At 35.4% G+C, this 16234-nt stretch overlaps 1 long non-coding RNA gene across 1 annotated transcript; it reads left to right on the forward strand.

The window, feature by feature from the left end:
• Positions 1 to 4163: 4163 nt before the first annotated feature.
• Positions 4164 to 10662, forward strand: LOC140170685 (uncharacterized). Its single transcript, XR_011861568.1, has 3 exons — positions 4164 to 4304; positions 5695 to 5911; positions 10553 to 10662. It is a non-coding gene; the product is annotated as an uncharacterized lncRNA (long non-coding RNA).
• The last annotated feature ends 5572 nt before the right edge of the window (positions 10663 to 16234 follow it).

Genomic DNA, 16234 nt, shown 5'->3' on the forward strand with positions numbered 1-16234 from the left:
AACCATAAGGCACACTATTTTCCTGCTTTGTTCAGAAACTTGATCATCACAACACTCGTAAACAAACTGAGTCTTTTTTATTTCAAATTTCATGAGCCAGTCCTGGGAATGGAATGTGACAATGCTTCTTTCACCAAGTGATTCCATTTCTTTCATAGCATAAATTATATTACTGCATGTACAAACAAGCCCAATATTTGATTAGTATAATTATTCAGATAGCTCTTAATATTTTGAAAAAATATTTCAAAAATTGGGACTTTTGAAGCCTATTTTTATCCTTTAAACTTATTTTAGAAAGCTCATGATCTGAATCTGTATTACATTGATCATGTTCCAAATGTGTATTCTGTAATTTGATTTGTTGCAGCTTGCCTTAGGTTATACCAATCTAGTGTTCGACAACGATATCATTACATACGATACAGATTTCAACCTGAATCTCGATAGGGAGGCTTTTACCTGTACTATTCTGGACTCGGTAAGGCGACGAAAAAACCCGGGGGGGCACTAAGAATTATATAAGCATCCAAGTGAAAGAAAACACAGATTTAGGGTAGTTTTGAAAAGCAAAACAAGGATCCATGTGGATCCGCGATTAGGGTCTCAAAACACTCATTTTAGTGGAAGAAAGGGTGTTTTTTTAAAGAACGATCCTCGCTTAGGGTAGTTTTTTAAAATAACCCAATTAACGGCCATTAGTGGTGACATATTTATCAAATTATTCAGCACCAAAGAGTGGTTTCCGATTGATTTTACACACCAGATTAAAAAAAATTCGGAGTCGACTTCAACAGCGCCTTGAATAGCCGATCATCATCACTGAATGACACTCATACTGACACATGCAACGTCTATCCTTGTTTAGGGACAAATTTCAAGCCAATTCTTTGCTTTGGGTGTTTTTCAATGTATCTCCCTGTTAGGGGAAAATTTCAAACCAATTCCTCGGTTAGGCTGTTTTTATTTGCGTAAAATCCTCGTTTAGGGTTTGCCAAAATTTCGACATCCTCGCATTTTTGAAAGTCAATTCACACAGATACTTACAACTTTTCTACCTGCGAACAGACTTGCCAAGTAGGGGCGGATGGTCAGGATTTTTTTAAATTTTTTAAATTTTCTTTCTGGAAGAGGCTATCAATTGCCCCAAAAATATCACTGAAAGCTTGACAAATTGAAAAAAAAAATCAATCAAAATCAATCCATTTTGGCTAAAAAATGGTTGTTCTTCATACAGCTTAAAGTGCAAATTTAGGCTGTCTGGCATGTAGAACATGCTTTTCTTTTTGTCACATAAGGGAAATTTGTGATGTGATCAGACAAAGTTTCATTGTATGTAACCTTGTCAGAGCTTTATTGGGCTTAAAATCCACACTCCCCCTGTGGAAATTTTTGGAAATATCATGTTAACTTTTTTAGAAGTATAATTTTACATTATTGAATTTTGGGAAATTTAGAAACACCTATAACTTGAAATAGAAACACTTAATTTAATTTTTTTTTTTTTTTAAAGGGGGGGGGGGGAGAATATTCTAAATTTGATTACCTTTATTATGACACCTTGTTTGTTGAAATTGGACCTGCGGCACAATTAATTTTTGTTCTCTAGATGTTATAACATTAATTGGGAATAATGTTTGAACCTGATCATTAAAGCCTTAATGTACGATTTCCTTCAAATTTTAATTTTGTTATTCTTTATTGAAAATGTGGAAATAATATTAGTAATAACTGCCGGAAAGGGTTGCTGTCCATTTTAAGCTGAAATAACAAGGTAAAGTGAACGAAACCCCACTGGTTAGGCCAAGAAAAAAATTGTTTGCTTGAATTTTAACAATTGGGTCGGTCGGTCAGGATTTTTTTTTTTTTTTTTTTTTTTTAATTACTAGGAAACTCTACTGATTGTATATGAAAAATCAGACAATTTTGGTGTCAAAATGAATCAACTAACATTATAAAACAACTAAAATGTTGAACACAAGCTCTAAAATATTTTTTTTTACATTTTCAGTATGCAGAAATTTGAAAAGAAAAAAAAATCTTTTTCAGGAATTTCAAAAATAGGGTCGGTATTCTTTTGTAGAGTAAATAGAAAAACAGACATTTTTTCTGATTTCCAAAATCAGGGTCGGTCAGATGAGGGCAAGCAAACATTTTTTTTGGCCTTATTTTGGCCATTTATGTCGAACTTTGCTCTGTTGACCTACAAAGACAACAAATTTTGCCGATTCCATTTACATGCAAGTTGGAACATGTGGAAAGATTACAAATATGTGACCTGTCACGGCGAATGAGCTGTTAATTCCTCCTCCGGTCAAAATTGTTTTATTTTGTGTTTAGAAAATATACATCATAAGCTTTAAAATGGTATATTATTTGACTTCAAACGATATCCAGTAGCGGGGTTATGGTTTGTTGAACTTTGCTCCTTGAACAAAATGGTAGCTTTTTTCGTTTCTACGTGTGTCTCTTTTTCCACATTGCTGGCAATAAATATCAAACAGTCATAATTGGCGGTCATATCAAATCATCCCTAAGTCAACGAGGTTCAAGAAAGTTCTCTCATTGTTAATTGTTGGTTATACATACCTATACAAAATACAATGCCTGGTAACCCACCACTTGAACAGGATTTAGCCAAAGCAAATGAAGACCAGAGCTATTAAAAATTCTATTGCCATCTAAGGTAGAAGCTTATTATCCTCTTCAATAATAGGATTTTTGATTGGTGTTTGACTTTAAAATGAGATAGATGTCGCGCCAGCTAGAGATGTCGATGAATACGACCTGCATACACATTTTACACTGTAACTCAGAATACAATTTAGGGAATTTACGGCTCAATCGAGCTGTGCGGTCACATATGCAAAAAAATCAGGTTAAAAACAACAACTAATTTCATATTAATTATTGGTAAATTGTGCTTTACAAATCCACTTGATTACTCACGTTTTTAGATGTTTCATCTTCCTACGGAAGACTTCATCAGTAATGTGATGAACCAGCAACACTCCTACTCTCATCTCCAGAGTGCACAGAGATTAATAAATCCGCCATCACAGACCATGTGTCACAAGAAAATCATGTTATTGATTGGGAAGGAGCCAAAGTAATTGACAAAGACTCTTGCAAGCAAACTAGATGGATCAGAGAAGCCATGTGGATCAGGAAACGGGGGGTGGGGGTGGGGGGGGGCAACTTTATCAACCGCGATGAAGGGACATACTCACTCAATCATGTATATGACCAGCTACTGCAAAGAACTGTGCACTCTGGAGATGAGAGTAGGAGTGTTGCTGGTTCATCACATTACTGATGAAGTCTTCCGTAGGACGATGAAACGTCTAAAAACGTGAGTAATCAAGTGGATTTGTAAAGCACAATTTACCAATAATTGATTTCAAACAATCCTGATGAACTTATTCAAAGAGTTAATTTCATATTATAAGATCGTACATTATGGCTTTAAAACAAACTATGATATGTTAAATATTTATGTTCCACAATCTCATTTTTGTACGGGTATTATCAATGGATAGGCTCACTGACTCTTGACTATACAGTTAGGAAAAGATAATCCAATAATTAGAGGTTAATAACTTTGCATCGATAATATGTCGGGCATTGTGAAAAATCTAAACATTTTGCCTTTGAAACCAAGGAATATCCCGACGCCCAAAGGGATATTAGGAGGCAAAGTTATTAACCGATGCAAAGTTATTAACCTCATTTATAACCGTCACTTTGATCTCTTAACTTAACAAAATAACACAAAATTTCCTCAAAAGTTTGTAAAATAAACAATTTTACATCTTCCCATTCCCAAAATCGAAAACAAGACGACCAATAACAAAATTGCGTATCAGAATCTGTGCAAATATGGTAGCGCGCAATCAAAATACGGCAGCCAGTGCGCGCGCAGTATGTTGGACGCACAATACGGCGCCACGCGGAGGTCAATTGTGTGCGACATTGGAACAATTACGCATTATGAATTGCGAGATATTAATGACCTCGATTTGCGTTCGCGTGTTCACAAATGATAAAATATGATTTGATCGCATGCATCGCGTTTATTAATGAGGTTATGAATAAATAATAAAATGGGGCATAATTTTTTTATTGTTTTTTTTTCTCTCTACTTATCTTCACAGGATGTGCCATTCTTGGTGTCTTCATGTGTAACGGAGTATAACGAAATCACCTTCTTTGCCCAGAACACGGCTAGGTTGCAGGTGACGCCGCCACCTCCTACGCTCGATTATGAAACAATAAACTTTTACAGCGTCACTCTACAAATTGCTGTAAGTACTGAGTTCTGTATTATAACAGTATTGCGTATTTGTTGAGACAAATATCCAAAATATTAAAAACAGTCCCTAATTTACTGGCCAAAGTTTTGTCAGCATTATCTCTTAGATTTCAGCTGTTAATGCCTAGCCGGCCTTTTAGTGGAGTTGTGGGGGGGGGGGGGCAAAGCCAAATTGTTGTCCCCTGTTGTCAATTTTTTTGTAGCATTGTGGGGGACCAAATTTTCATCCCTGTCAATGTTTTGTCCCGTTTTCAGTCATTTTAATTAGTGTTGGCCGATCCAACCCAAGATCGGATCTGCCGATCTCCGATCTGAAAATTAGCAGATCGGGCTGATCCGATCCCGATTCAGATTCCTGAATTCAATCACTTCAAAATGCGCCTAATTGAGTTACAACATTGAGCTATCGGCAACCGGGTTATTGCGCGCGAAGCCACACGCCAGGCACACGACTGCTGGGGTACTGGAGGGGGTAGGTATATTCATTATATTGGGCAATTCACAGATCCCTTCGGCCGAATGATGGCAGGCTTTATTTTTGGAAAATATTAGTCTTTGCCCGCGAGCGTGCAAGTTCAATTGATAAATACAACAGCAAGGTTTGCGGTATGTGAAAAAGGTTACAGATGTCAAACAGCAACAAGTCATGACGACAAAAGAGCAAGCACAAGACAGTGAGACACGTGATTGTTTGTTTACATTTTAATTCGGTCTATCAAAGGGTGGATACATACATAAAATACAGTATGAAACGACATGATTCTTGCGGTGGTAACAACGTTTTTTGGAAATATATTGGCATTAAATAGTAGTAATGTTACATAAGAAAGTAATGGTAAGCTTAAAGAATTGTTGTGTACTTTTATTACTCTCAATTTCAGAGATCGGTAAGCTAGATCGGCAGCTGATAGCTCATCTGCCGATTCAGATTCAAGGCCGATGCAGTCCATATCGGCACCGATCTCCGATTCACAGATCAGTATCGGCCAACATTAATTTTAATGACACTTTACTCTTTGCCGTCACCATTATATCCCTGAAAATTTTCTGTGTGGGGAAATTTACCCCTCCCGGCTGGCCCTGGCTATGCACGCTCCTGGGGTGTTTATTAGGCCTTTAATTGTTCGATTGGGGCAACATAAAAAAAATAGGGCAGGTGGGTAGGTAGGGATTTTTTTAACTTTTACTTTTAAAGTTGTAAAATTTATTTATATATTTTTATTTTTTATTTTTATTTTTTTTTTTATTTTTTTTGCAAGTCAGGGTCGGGCCTACTTTTAGGGTCGGTTGGGTTACGCCAATCAAACATTTATTTAGGCCTTACAGTAATTACGCTATGTTTCAAAATGTTTATTTCATTTGTTGTCGTTTATTTACCCCAGGACTTGGCTGACTACTATGGAACGGTTAATAGAATCAACACCACCTTGAACATACACATTGATGATTTAGATGATCAGGACCCCAAGTTCGATCACATATCATACAGAGCAACGGTGGTGGAAAATGCCCCCACAGGAAGAATACCAATCGCACCTATTGAAATATATGCTGTAGATCAAGACACACTGAATGCACAAATAGCATATGAATTTGTGGGTAAGTCCATTGACCCTTTAGGTCCGATTTCTCAAAGCTTGGCAAGTGGTCAGGGTTCCTGAACCAGCAGGCTAGCCCTATGTGGATCCAATTTATTGGTTTATCTTTCAAGGTGATGTACGATGTGAAATTGTAAGCACTGGTTGATAGGACTAATTGGACTTAAGGCTGATGACTTTACGAAGTCTGACCACTAGCCATGCTTCGAGAAACTGGTCCTTAGAGGTATGGCGGACACAATAGGCTGACCGAAGTGGGTTCGTTTGAATTTGCCCAGTTTTGCATAATGCTTCCATGATAAGCACTGTATGACTGACATCAAAGTTAAAGATACTCCTGACATTAGCACAGTTGCCTTCAGGGGCTGTGCATTCGTTTTACCGCGTACTTCGTTTAGTTCATTTCATTTTATTTGCCAGAAAACGTATAAAATACATATTTTCAGGGCGGATTTACCATAGGGCCAGATGCCCAAAATTGCACTGTGCAGTGTGCATCTTCCATTTTAGCTGAAAAACACCATGTTTTGGGCCAAAATAGCCTACAAAAATTGCACAATTTTGCGCTCTTTGCTCATACTGGCCTATTACATAGCAAAATCAGCTTCAATTCGGGCTAAAATAGTCTAAAATTGAAATTTTTTCACGCGCTTCGCGCACAAATGTCCTGCTGAAGTCTAAAAACTTGGCCACTTAAGTGCACATGCTATCCTCACGGTGCGTTTGGGGCCTCCAAATTTTGGCCTGGCCCAGTGCCCAAAAATGGTAAATCTGGCCCTACATATGTTACACATTCAAAAGCACTACATCAGAAATAGATATTTAAAAACATTTATATATAAGCACCAACTCCCTGGGAAGGTAGGTCGGAGCATCAAAATGACAAAACAGGACAGAAAACAAGAGAACCCTGGCAGGGAAAGCCAAATAGTGACAAGGAGTCAACTTTCTATTGGGTAACTGTATGGCGCACACAAACAGCAAAAAGCGCTGGAGAGACCCTCACCCCAGGACAAAAGAGCAATACTCCCGCCAGGCCAGGCAGCTCATATGAACATCTAAAATTTAAATAAAATAATATCAATTGAAAAGAACAAAAATACAAAAGTTATAGAAATTATATACAGTTATTGCACCCAAAAAGGTAAAAAAAAAAAACAGGACTACTTCTGGACCTGCCAGCTGATTTCATTTAAGTATTTTTAGTACCTTGTAAAAAATTAGGAAGACTCATCGAGAGTTGGTCCTTGACATGAGAGGGTAAATTGTCAAAATAAACAGAAAATCTATTGAAAGCTGTGAATTTAAAACTGTCAGTTCTGGCATATGAATGATGAAACTTCAGGTTAGATTAAGTCTTGGAGGCGCTCATTATTTCAAACGAAGGCAGATGCTCAACTTAAATAAGACATTAAATAAAGTAGAAAAGGTTCTTTTTCAGATCCAATTATTCTGGAACTTACTCAGAAATATTTCAATTCCTATCAGGAATCTTGATCACTCTGTTCTGGTGAACGATCCTGATGAATCTGTTTCATAAGACATTGTATAGCAATGGCAAAAACATCAATGTGGACATTACACAAGTTATGGAAGGACAGAAGCATCAGCAAGTCAACAAAGATTAGACTTGTCTCCAGTTTGATTTTCCCGATCGTAACATGTGGGAGTGAAACATGGGTGATCAATGTTGCAGATCAGAGAAGGATTGAAGCGTTTGAGATGTGGTGCTGGAGAAAGCTTCTGTGCATCCCATGGACTGCCAAAAGGACAATAATATTGAAAGTGTTTGGCATGAAATAGGGGAAAAAGACTCACTCTTCAACTCAGTGATGAAACAGAAATTCAGGCTTTGCCGTTTGAAATTTGCAGGGGAGCTTTTAATCGCTCTCCTTGAGTGCTACAGGAGAGCACTAGGAGAGCATTTTTACTGTATTGTATGTAGTTATTATTGTTACAACAAAGGTAGGCAAGCAATAAAAAGCTCTCCTCAGTTTTATTTGAGGGGAGTGATGGGGAGTAATCGCTCTAGCTCTCCTCAAACGGCAAAGCCTGAAGTTACAGTGTTTTGGCAGGCTAGGCAGGAAGGAATCAATCTAGTAAAAGTGGTTATGTTTGGAAAAGTTGAGGGGAAAAGAAGTAGAGGAAGACAGTGACTCAAGTGGACAGATGGGTTTATTTCTTTTCTTTAACAAAACTGTCAATTTACACCAAAAGGCAAGACCGACATGAGTGGGGAAGGCCACAAATACTCGACGACAACACCGAAAATAATGTATGGACACCTGTAGCTACATGAAACCTCATAATCATGTTCAACATTTAATAGAACCTCATCTGTTTTGGGCACCCTTACACTTTTGTTTTAAACAATGATAACAATAATAGTCACTAAAATAATGGTCCACAAAATGGTTTCAATTGGGCATTCATCATGTTCATATTTAAAAAAAAAGTTCAACTTCAAAGGAGAGAAACAAACTCTCCATGACCTCCTGCATAAAGAAGTGCCAATTTTGCCTTTTATTTTCAGCAATAATAACAATAATGGTGTATATAATGGTCCACAAAATGGCTTCAATTGGTCCTTTATTTCAGCAAAAAATTCAGGTGTGGGGTGGGGCACATCCGCCCCAAACACCACTCTGTGCAACGTTCCCCCCTTGCAAATTCCTGAATCTGTCACTGACTTTAGGGATCAAATCAAAACTCGACCGCCGGTTGCCCGCCGGTTCCGGGCGGTTCCGTCCGGTTGGCAGAGGTCATTTGTATATGAATATTCAAGAATGCATGAGTAGCAACCGCCGGTTGGTTTAAGCACATAACCGGAGAGATTAACAAAATGTCGATATGTTTATTTCGCGATCACAATAGCGCATACTTGAAATTTCACGGTCACAATAGCCCATACTTGAAAGTATTACACGATGATCGATTTTTCTTAGTCATGTGTCTATTGGCTTGTCACCAAAGCAAATTAATTTTGGAAATGATTTCTTGTTTATGGTTAAAATTGCTTGAATATATCACCATTGTTTAGATCAGTTAATTTCAGTTCAGAACAGTGTTTCAATGATTTCTATAGGTTAAGTAATTTAGAAGTTGTGAATTTATTATTTTATGAATCACATAGGCCTGTATTGGTGATGGACATATTTATATACGTCATTAGTTCAAATCTCCCTCCAGAAGGCTCTCATTTTTGAGATTCGTGTTAAAGTTCTTTTTTAAAAAAGGAATTTTCAAGGGGACTTCTCGCAGATCTACTCACAGAATGGCATTACCGAGATAGAAGCGTCGGCGTCAATAAAATTAGGATTCCATCTATTTCGGCAACAACAATTTTATGATCCCACCACCGACACACCCTAAACAGCCTAAAAATGTATTGAATACATTTATGACCCCTCCTCCCGGTATACTTGGGACACCTACCCCCCCCCCCTCCGAAAGAAAGATTTTGTCACTACATTTCTGACGACTGATGGGAGGGGAATGACTTGCCACCCTACCCCTGGCTAATCTCCATTGGTGTTGATGAAGGGCTCGGTGCTGAGGGGTGATGGGATTCGCATACATTTTGTCGATCTTGCAAAATCATTAGTTCTTCTGGCACATCACCTCAACGAGCCTGGCCAACATCATTGTAGGCCAAATATACCGGCCTAATATGGCCTATATTACGAACTTATTGTAGTTTTTTTTATCCCCCCCTCTCTCTCTCATGTGATGTGAGAGACACATCTCATACTCTCACCCCTTTTCCACCTCTCCCCATCCTCCCTCTCCGTTTTCCTCTCACCCTCTCGCTTCCCCTTCTTTGGTCATCTTATCACTACCTACTCTTTCTTTCTTTCTTTCTTTCTTTCTTTCTTTCTTTCTTTCTTTCTTTCTTTCTTTCTTTCTTTCTTTCTTTCTTTCTTTCTTTCTTTCTTTCTTTCTTTCTTTCTTTCTTTCTTTCTTTCTTTCTTTCTTTCTTTCTTAGATTCTTTTTTGCTTTCTTTCTTTCGATTATAAACACAGTTTATGAAAAATGTATTACCCTTGCGTTTAAAACATGCAGAATTGCGTGATCGCGATTATCCCCTCGGAAATGAAACTTTAAAATAGGTTTTGTCTAACTTGTCACACTGTAAAATAATTAGAAATAAATAGACCAAGTCTCTGCTTATATTTTATCAAAACAAAATGCTTAAAGTAACTACATTGATTGAGAAGAACTCCGAGAAGGAAAATCGATTTTTCCTATTCCCGTTCCTATTGTACACATTTTGAAAAGAAACCACTAGAAATCACTCGACTTATTCACTCGATGATACCAACCGGCCATATGAACTAGGGTGTGACGACTGACCTCATTACTGTGTATAATTTAGAACCGGACGGAACCGCCCGGAACCGGCGGGCAGCCGGCGGTCGAGTTTTGATTTGACCCCTTAACGTGGGTGTCAACTGCAGAAACAAGTTGTTTTTTTAATTTAAAAATTTAAAAATTGTACTTTTTCATGACCATATTTGGAATCAGCATGATATTTTGAGAAAATATCTCAAACTTTTTATGTTGAAGCCTATGGCTAGCATGCACAAAAGTCATTTTAGTCATCCTGTATTTACTGTTATTACCGTTAATTTTGTTTTTCAGTTGATGAAGCTCCACATTGCCAAAGCCATCTATTCATTGATCTAGACACAGCAGCGGTCTCTGTCATACAACCCTTTGATAGGGAAATTGATGGTGAATGTGAAGTGATGGTCAGGGTAAGTCCAAGGATTTATATATTACTATATTGTCTGTAATAGACGCTCCTCCTCTAATAAGTGCCCCTCCAATTTTGTAATGAAAAATTGGCAAAAATGCAATTTCCATGCCATATCATGGGAGTAAGCTTAACTTGCATCAGTCATGTCAGTGATGATCGCTAAGTTGCATGGACCAAACCAAACCTATTATGACCCAAACTTCCATCCATGTCATTGCCTAAGTATGGTAGAATTTCACAAATTTCATCAGATTCTTGCTTGATGATGCACTACGGGTTAAATTTGGTGTATGTCATTTTCCATGCATTCACGTGGGCGCAGCCAACAGTAGTATTAGTATAGTCGTAAATCCCTGCTTTCTACCGGAGCACCATTGGGAAATTGAACCTGATTTAAACGTTTTTTTCTTTTGGAAAAATGCAATGCCCCATGGCGTTTATTTCAGACAATACAGTATAAAGGCCTACAATCAAGTGCAAATTTGCTGGGACACTTTCATAGTTCAATGACCCTCCCGCACCCCTTATTCAATGTTGTATACCAAACGCCTCATTTTTTAAATGGCCTATATTTTTGCTCCAACATTGGTTGGTGGGGAGGGAGGATTCGAAATAGGTTGGAAACTATACAAATAAAATATCAGATGGTGAACTTCATAGGACCGGTTTGATTGAACGGAGGGCGCGAAATATGAACAAGTGTCCCAGGGAAATTTGCAGTTGATTGTATTGAAGAAGACAAAAAAAAATCTATTACTTTCAGTAAAATTACCATAACTTCATAAACGCGTTGCTCGATTGACATGATTTTTTCACTAATTTAAAACAAATAACATTGCGCATATTTTGGTTACTTTAATTGTCATTTTTTTTTTTTCTAAATATTTTTAGGTATCAAAACGCTGTAATATATGCATTATTTAAGGCATATTTGACACATGATTGCTATTATAAGCGAATTATCTCAAAATTCACTTTTAAAACAATTTAAAACTAATCAAAATTAAATCATATTGGAAATATAGAGTACAATCAGTTAAAAATACCTACTGAAATAACAAAAAAAATCATAAAACAAAACAATTGTTTCCCTTTAGTTCATTGATAAATGTAAATGTAAATTGGCAACATAAAGGAAAAAAAGAAAGAAAGAAAGAAAGAAAGAAAGAAAGAAAGAAAGAAAGAAAGAAAGAAAGAAAGAAAGAAAGAAAGAAAGAAAGAAAGAAAGAAAGACAAAAGAATAAAAAAGAAAGAAAGAAAAATAGCATTACATGGATTCAACTCGAGATCTCGGGGCGAGAAGCAAAGCCAGTAACTATATGACACCGGGAGACTGATGACAACTGCACTCGATTTCAGCGTATTTAATCCTATCATTGCAATGCTACTGTATTGTGTTATCGAGCTTCGATCCAATGAAATCATTCATTAAAACTCATGTTTTGGTCGTATTCAGCATTTATCTAACGTATATTTTGAATATACACGGTCACATTATACATACCTTCCTAACTTTGATATGTTTATTGGTAATTATTCCTCCATTTAAGCCAAATGAGCACGGTCTACCATAACGTTAAATAAATATATATTACTTTTTAAGTTATATTATTCTGGTAGACCGTTATTGTGTCATTAATTCTTGTTATCCTTGTTATAAATATATTCGCATGAATAACAACAGCTCAACCATAGTGTAGTGGTTTGCTTACTGCCTTCTGATCATGAGGGCTACGGTTCAAGCTCATTGTCGCCGATATGTTTACTTTTAAATCCTGCTCTTTATCTCTTTTTTTTTTTGAATACCAATAATAAGCACATTTAAAATGTGTAATTGTATATAATTGTATATACACTTTTTGGCATGGCATTGTTACGTTGAATTAGCGTGTCTGTGATGGGTAGTTGAAGGCCTATATTAAAGAGTTTAACGTGCATTCCGATAATAGCATTTGAAATAGGGTAATGAGTTTGAAAGATCAATGATGAGACAAACATCATGATTCTGTTCTATTTATTTCTATATTTTCTTAATTTCTTATTTGGTTTGCTTTTATTATGTTTGTAAATTCTACCAAAGGAGAATTTATATGTCCACTCTAATATAAGCAATCAATGTGTCAAATATTCCTTGAAAAATGCATGCATTGCAGGGTTAGATATTCAAAAAAATGTTTATTTTAATAAATTTTTTAAAAATTGGCTAATCATGTAATGCATAATGAAATTATCTTGACATCACTGAAAAAATTATGAAAATCGAGCAACGCGTTCGAGAGTTATGGCGATTTTATTGATATTAATAGATTATTTTTTCGCATCCCTATACAATCAAGTGCAAATTTGCTGGGACACTTTCATAGTTCAATGACCTCTCCGCACTTTTTATTCAATGTTGTATACCAAACGCCTCATTTTTTAAATGGCCTATATTTTGCTCCAACATTGGTTGGTGGGGAGGAGGGGATTCAAATAGGTTGGAAACTATACAAATAAAATATCACATGGTGAACTTCATATGACCGGTTTTATTGAACAGAGGGCGCGAAATATGAACAAGTGTCCCAGGAAATTTGCACTTGATTGTATTGAAGAAGACAAAAATAATCTATTACTTTCAGTAAAATTACCATAACTTCATAAACGCGTTGCTCGATTGACATGATTTTTTCACTAATTTAAAACAAATAACATTACGCATATTTTGGTTACTTTAATTGTCATTTTTGTCAAACTAAATATTTTTAGGTATCAAAACGCTGTAATATATGCATTATTTAAGGCATATTTGACACATGATTGCTATTATAAGCGAATTATCTCAAAATTCACTTTTAAAACAATTTAAAACTAATCAAAATTAAATCATATTGGAAATATAGAGTACAATCAGTTAAAAATACCTACTGAAATAACAAAAAAAAAAATCATAAAACAAAACAATTGTTTCCCTTTAGTTCATTGATAAATGTAAATGTAAATTGGCAACATAAAGGAAAAAAGAAAGAAAGAAAGAAAGAAAGAAAGAAAGAAAGAAAGAAAGAAAGAAAGAAAGAAAGAAAGAAAAAAAAAAAAGAAAGAAAGAAAGAAAGAAAGAAAGAAAGAAAGAAAGACAAAAAGAATAAAAAAGAAAGAAAGAAAAATAGCATTACATGGATTCGAACTCGAGATCTCGGGGGAGAGAAGCAAAGCCAGTAACTATATGCCACCGGGAGACTGATGACAATTGCACTCGATTTCAGCGTATTTAATCCTATCATTGCAATGCTACTGTATTGTGTTATCGAACTGCGATCCAATGAAATCATTCATTAAAACTCATGTTTTGGTCGTATTCAGCATTTATCTAACGTATATTTTGAATATACACGGTCACATTATACATACCTTCCTAACTTTGATATGTTTATTGGTAATTATTCCTCCATTTAAGCCAAATGAGCACGGTCTACCATAACGTTAAATAAATATATATTACTTTTTAAGTTATATTATTCTGGTAGACCGTTATTAAGCGCCATTAATTCTTGTTATCCTTGTTATAAATATATTCGCATGAATAACAACAGCTCAACCATAGTGTAGTGGTTTGCTTACTGCCTTCTGATCATGAGGGCTACGGTTCAAGCTCATTGTCGCCGATATGTTTACTTTTAAATCCTGCTCTTTATCTCTTTTTTATTTTTGAATACCAATAATAAGCACATTTAAAATGTGTAATTGTATATAATTGTATATACACTTTTTGGCATGGCATTGTTACGTTGAATTAGCGTGTCTGTGATGGGTAGTTGAAGGCCTATATTAAAGAGTTTAACGTGCATTCCGATAATAGCATTTGAAATAGGGTAATGAGTTTGAAAGATCAATGATGAGACAAACATCATGATTCTGTTCTATTTATTTCTATATTTTCTTAATTTCTTATTTGGTTTGCTTTTATTATGTTTGTAAATTCTACCAAAGGAGAATTTGTATGTCCACTCTAATATAAGCAATCAATGTGTCAAATATTCCTTGAAAAATGCATGCATTGCAGGGTTAGATATTCAAAAAAATGTTTATTTTAATAAATTTTTTTAAAATTGGCTAATCATGTAATGCATAATGAAATTATCTTGACATCACTGAAAAAAATTATGAAAATCGAGCAACGCGTTCAAGAGTTATGGCGATTTTATTGATATTAATAGATTATTTTTTCTCATTTTCTATACAATCAAGTGCAAATTTGCTGGGACACTTTCATAGTTCAATGACCCTCCCCGCACCCCTTATTCAATGTTGTATACCAAACGCCTCATTTTTTAAATGGCCTATATTTTTGCTCCAACATTGGTTGGTGGGGAGGAGGGGATTCAAATAGGTTGGAAACTATACAAATAAAATATCACATGGTGAACTTCATATGACCGGTTTTATTGAACAGAGGGCGCTAAATATGAACAAGTGTCCCAGGGAAATTTGCACTTGATTGTATTGAAGAAGACAAAAAATAATCTATTACTTTCAGTAAAATTACCATAACTCATAAACGCGTTGTTCGATTGACATGATTTTTTCACTAATTTAAAACAAATAACATTACGCATATTTTGGTTACTTTAATTGTCATTTTTGTCAAACTAAATATTTTAGGTATCAAAACGCTGTAATATATGCATTATTTAAGGCATATTTGACACATGATTGCTATTATAAGCGAATTATCTCAAAATTCACTTTTAAAACAATTTAAAACTAATCAAAATTAAATCATATTGGAAATATAGAGTACAATCAGTTAAAAATACCTACTGAAATAACAAAAAAAATCATAAAACAAAACAATTGTTTCCCTTTAGTTCATTGATAAATGTAAATGTAAATTGGCAACATAAAGGAAAAAAGAAAGAAAGAAAGAAAGAAAAAAGAAAAAAAGAAAAAAAGAGAAAGAAAAAAGAAAAGAAAAAAAGAAAGAAAAAGAAAAAAGAAAGAAAGAAAGAAAGAAAGAAAGAAAGAAAGACAAAAAGAATAAAAAAGAAAGAAAGAAAAATAGCATTACATGGATTCGAACTCGAGATCTCGGGGCGAGAAGCAAAGCCAGTAACTATATGCCACCGGAGACTGATGACAATTGCACTCGATTTCAGCGTATTTAATCCTATCATTGCAATGCTACTGTATTGTGTTATCGAGCTTCGATCCAATGAAATCATTCATTAAAACTCATATTTTGGTCGTATTCAGCATTTATCTAACGTATATTTTGAATATACACGGTCACATTATACATACCTTCCTAACTTTGATACGTTTATTGGTAATTATTCCTCCATTTAAGCCAAATGAGCACGGTCTACCATAACGTTAAATAAATATATATTACTTTTTAAGTTATATTATTCTGGTAGACCGTTATTGCTTCATTAATTCTTGTTATCCTTGTTATAAATATATTCGCATGAATAACAACAGCTCAACCATAGTGTAGTGGTTTGCTTACTGCCTTCTGATCATGAGGGCTACGGTTCAAGCTCATTATGCGCCGATATGTTTACTTTTAAATCCTGCTCTTTATCTCT

The sequence above is a fragment of the Amphiura filiformis genome, chromosome 15, assembly GCF_039555335.1.
Source record: "Amphiura filiformis chromosome 15, Afil_fr2py, whole genome shotgun sequence".
NCBI lineage: Eukaryota > Metazoa > Echinodermata > Ophiuroidea > Amphilepidida > Amphiuridae > Amphiura > Amphiura filiformis.